Genomic DNA, 5,000 nt, shown 5'->3' with positions numbered 1-5,000 from the left:
CTTAACCTAACTCAATTTGTCCCTTAACCTAACTCAAGTTGTCCCTTAACCTAACTCAAGTTGTCCCTTAACCTAACTCAAGTTGTCCCTTAACCTAACTCAAGTTGTCCCTTAACCTAACTCAAGTTGTCCCTTAATCTGTCTCGCGTGTGTACTCAAGTTGTCCCTTAACCTAACTCAAGTTGTCCCTTAACCTAACTCAAGTTGTCCCTTAACCTAACTCAATTTGTCCCTTAACCTAACTCAAGTTGTCCCTTAACCTAACTCAATTTGTCCCTTAACCTAACTCAATTTGTCCCTTAACCTAACTCAATTTGTCCCTTAACCTAACTCAAGTTGTCCCTTAACCTAACTCAAGTTGTCCCTTAACCTAACTCAAGTTGTCCCTTAACCTAACTCAAGTTGTCCCTTAACCTAACTCAAGTTGTCCCTTAACCTAACTCAAGTTGTCCCTTAACCTAACTCAAGTTGTCCCTTAACCTAACTCAAGTTGTCCCTTAACCTAACTCAATTTGTCCCTTAACCTAACTCAATTTGTCCCTTAACCTAACTCAATTTGTCCCTTAACCTAACTCAAGTTGTCCCTTAACCTAACTCAAGTTGTCCCTTAACCTAACTCAAGTTGTCCCTTAACCTAACTCAAGTTGTCCCTTAACCTAACTCAAGTTGTCCCTTAACCTAACTCAAGTTGTCCCTTAACCTAACTCAATTTGTCCCTTAACCTAACTCAAGTTGTCCCTTAACCTAACTCAATTTGTCCCTTAACCTAACTCAATTTGTCCCTTAACCTAACTCAATTTGTCCCTTAACCTAACTCAATTTGTCCCTTAACCTAACTCAATTTGTCCCTTAACCTAACTCAATTTGTCCCTTAACCTAACTCAATTTGTCCCTTAACCTAACTCAAGTTGTCCCTTAACCTAACTCAAGTTGTCCCTTAACCTAACTCAAGTTGTCCCTTAACCTAACTCAAGTTGTCCCTTAACCTAACTCAAGTTGTCCCTTAACCTAACTCAAGTTGTCCCTTAACCTAACTCAAGTTGTCCCTTAACCTAACCCACGTTGTCCCTTAACCTAACCCACGTTGTCCCTTAACCTAACCCACGTTGTCCCTTAACCTAACCCACGTTGTCCCTTAACCTAACCCACGTTGTCCCTTAACCTAACCCACGTTGTCCCTTAACCTAACCCACGTTGTCCCTTAACCTAACCGACGTTGTCCCTTAACCTAACCCACGTTGTCCCTTAACCTAACCCACGTTGTCCCTTAACCTAACCCACGTTGTCCCTTAACCTAACCCACGTTGTCCCTTAACCTAACCCACGTTGTCCCTTAACCTAACCCACGTTGTCCCTTAACCTAACCCACGTTGTCCCTTAACCTAACCCACGTTGTCCCTTAACCTAACCCACGTTGTCCCTTAACCTAACCCACGTTGTCCCTTTGCCTAACATAGTTCACTGCTCGGAATCTCTGGTGTCGTTGTTATCCTCATGTAGATGTCTTGCGAGTGTTGCTTACTTTCCACATATTCCTGCTATCCACTGTCAATTGTACTGCAATAGGACTATATCGCCGACCCCCCCCCTCCCCCCCCTCTGTCCCCCTCTGTCCCCCTCTTTGTGTCTCTGTCCTCTCAAGCTGGTCGGTCTGGCGTTTGAGTGTTAAATGAGCCTCGCAGCTGTTCAGTTGCATTCAGATGTCGACGCCCTCAGTGTACGTCGTGGTATGGTCTGTGTCCATTGTCCGCTGATGTCGTACGCGTAACCCACACGCTGTACCGATCATCGGTCGTTACGTACAGAGTGAAGTAGTGTGATACGTGTGACCGTACGCTGGCTGTGCCCAACGGTGTCGAATCTCAATTTCCATATGTTGTGCTTGATGCTACTTGTCTCGTCTCCCAATAACAGCTAGGTTGCACTGTGGTACGCCGTAGAGGCGTGTGGGAGGAACGTACGAACGCATTGTATGTCACCCTGGGTCGCTGGGGGTGGTGGTGCGGTGAGTCAGGTCAGGTCAGGTCAGCGTGAGCCGTCTGATGTAGTGACGCGTGTATTCCGACTTTGTCGTATTGCCTCACACAAAGTGCTACCCTGGTGGACCGCGTTCCATATCTGGGACATGCCGCAGATGCCGGTTGACAGTGGATCGCGGAAGGTACATCGCATACGTGCGCGGGCCACCTTCCACGTGTTCTCTTCTGCACATGTCGCAGTGTGTATGTGGTCTGATGTAGCGTGTCGTGACACATGACATCCTGGCATGCAAGAATTGTTGAATTCGCAAATGTAGGTGGACATCTACGTTTACTGCCCAAGATACGCAAATGAACTGGAAATCCGTTGTTGAGCGGTTGTTCACGCTGGAGGTGAATCTGTGATGGCGACGATTGGTACAGCTATTAACCGGTTGTTTCAGCGGTACCCGCCACATCCACACGCGTGACTAGGCCCATGTGGGTATGAAGCGATACGCGGCGGTGGCTTGGTGGGACTGTTCCCGGCCGGTGAAGGGGGGCCGCCCGGCGTGTTGGCCGCGCGCTGCGTGGGCGCACGCGCAACAGGCGGCTGGTGGGGGGCGCCGAGTGGCAGGAGCGCCAGCCGACGGGCCCGGCAGGCGGCGCAGCTACGCTGCGGCGCACCCTGCACGCGGCGCCTGGCGGCCAAAGTTGGTTCAGCCGAGCCCGGTGCGAAGCGCGGTGGACATCTGCAGTGTGCTGGTCTGATTGAGGACTGTGTGCGTTGAGGATGCGCCGCCGCCTGGCACTCGGCGCCGCGACGCCGTCTGCTGCTCGGTCGCCCCAGCGGTTCTCGCAGGTGGTTTGTATCGCAGTTGTGCGGACGTGTTGGCGCGTGCGCTGTGCTGGGAGAGTTCGCTTCTGCACCCAAGTGGGGCTTTGCCCTTGTGTGGCGCTGGCGTTGGAGCTGCCGGTCACCATAGGTGGCGCGTGTTGTCTCCCGCCGGCAATGCCACGACAGCACGCTCCCGGGCCTCTGTCGGCAGCGGCAAGCTCAGTTGGGAGCAAGGGTGTTCGCACTAAAACCGTCTACTCGCCTAACTCCGGGCGATTGCGCCTCTCTCGAAACCGACCAAGTACCTAGGACGGCGCTGCGCGCCGCCGGGACCTGAGAGGGTTTCGAGGTGTATCGTGCAGGGGAGCTCGGCCTCCTCCTGTTTGCAGAATAATTGAGCGGACGCTTGCGTGTTCGCGCGGGCCCCCGGGACACACTCCCGGGCGGCCGGCTGCTCAGCTCTAGTTGACGCAGCTCCCTGGTTGATCCTGCCAGTAGTCATATGCTTGTCTCAAAGATTAAGCCATGCATGTCTCAGTACAAGCCGCATTAAGGTGAAACCGCGAATGGCTCATTAAATCAGTTATGGTTCCTTAGATCGTACCCACGTTACTTGGATAACTGTGGTAATTCTAGAGCTAATACATGCAAACAGAGTCCCGACCAGAGATGGAAGGGACGCTTTTATTAGATCAAAACCAATCGGATTGGCTTGTCTGGTCCGTTTGCCTTGGTGACTCTGAATAACTTTGGGCTGATCGCACGGTCCTCGTACCGGCGACGCATCTTTCAAATGTCTGCCTTATCAACTGTCGATGGTAGGTTCTGCGCCTACCATGGTTGTAACGGGTAACGGGGAATCAGGGTTCGATTCCGGAGAGGGAGCCTGAGAAACGGCTACCACATCCAAGGAAGGCAGCAGGCGCGCAAATTACCCACTCCCGGCACGGGGAGGTAGTGACGAAAAATAACGATACGGGACTCATCCGAGGCCCCGTAATCGGAATGAGTACACTTTAAATCCTTTAACGAGTATCTATTGGAGGGCAAGTCTGGTGCCAGCAGCCGCGGTAATTCCAGCTCCAATAGCGTATATTAAAGTTGTTGCGGTTAAAAAGCTCGTAGTTGGATTTGTGTCCCACGCTGTTGGTTCACCGCCCGTCGGTGTTTAACTGGCATGTATCGTGGGACGTCCTGCCGGTGGGGCGAGCCGAAGGGGTGCTTTCGCGTCCCGAGGCGGACCCCGTTTAAATCCTACCAGGGTGCTCTTTGTTGAGTGTCTCGGTGGGCCGGCACGTTTACTTTGAACAAATTAGAGTGCTTAAAGCAGGCAAGCCCGCCTGAATACTGTGTGCATGGAATAATGGAATAGGACCTCGGTTCTATTTTGTTGGTTTTCGGAACCCGAGGTAATGATTAATAGGGACAGGCGGGGGCATTCGTATTGCGACGTTAGAGGTGAAATTCTTGGATCGTCGCAAGACGAACAGAAGCGAAAGCATTTGCCAAGTATGTTTTCATTAATCAAGAACGAAAGTTAGAGGTTCGAAGGCGATCAGATACCGCCCTAGTTCTAACCATAAACGATGCCAGCCAGCGATCCGCCGCAGTTCCTCCGATGACTCGGCGGGCAGCCTCCGGGAAACCAAAGCTTTTGGGTTCCGGGGGAAGTATGGTTGCAAAGCTGAAACTTAAAGGAATTGACGGAAGGGCACCACCAGGAGTGGAGCCTGCGGCTTAATTTGACTCAACACGGGAAACCTCACCAGGCCCGGACACCGGAAGGATTGACAGATTGATAGCTCTTTCTTGATTCGGTGGGTGGTGGTGCATGGCCGTTCTTAGTTGGTGGAGCGATTTGTCTGGTTAATTCCGATAACGAACGAGACTCTAGCCTGCTAACTAGTCGCGTGACATCCTTCGTGCTGTCAGCGATTACTTTTCTTCTTAGAGGGACAGGCGGCTTCTAGCCGCACGAGATTGAGCAATAACAGGTCTGTGATGCCCTTAGATGTTCTGGGCCGCACGCGCGCTACACTGAAGGAATCAGCGTGTCTTCCTAGGCCGAAAGGTCGGGGTAACCCGCTGAACCTCCTTCGTGCTAGGGATTGGGGCTTGCAATTGTTCCCCATGAACGAGGAATTCCCAGTAAGCGCGAGTCATAAGCTCGCGTTGATTACGTCCCTGCCCTTTGTACACACCGC

The 5,000-nt window shown here is 51.8% G+C and overlaps 1 non-coding gene across 1 annotated transcript in view; it reads left to right on the top strand.

Annotated features, from left to right (window-relative positions):
- The first annotated feature begins 3,271 nt into the window (after positions 1–3,271).
- LOC126305169 (small subunit ribosomal RNA) overlaps positions 3,272–5,000 on the top strand; it is a 1,893-nt gene continuing 164 nt past the window's right edge. Inside the window, exon 1 of the ribosomal RNA XR_007553319.1 lies at positions 3,272–5,000. This exon is cut by the window's right edge and continues 164 nt beyond it. This is a non-coding gene — a ribosomal RNA (small subunit ribosomal RNA).

Source organism: Schistocerca gregaria, unplaced genomic scaffold, assembly GCF_023897955.1.
Source record: "Schistocerca gregaria isolate iqSchGreg1 unplaced genomic scaffold, iqSchGreg1.2 ptg000263l, whole genome shotgun sequence".
NCBI lineage: Eukaryota > Metazoa > Arthropoda > Insecta > Orthoptera > Acrididae > Schistocerca > Schistocerca gregaria.
Note: the sequence above shows the minus strand (reverse complement) of the source record. Positions and strands in the feature narration are given on the sequence as shown.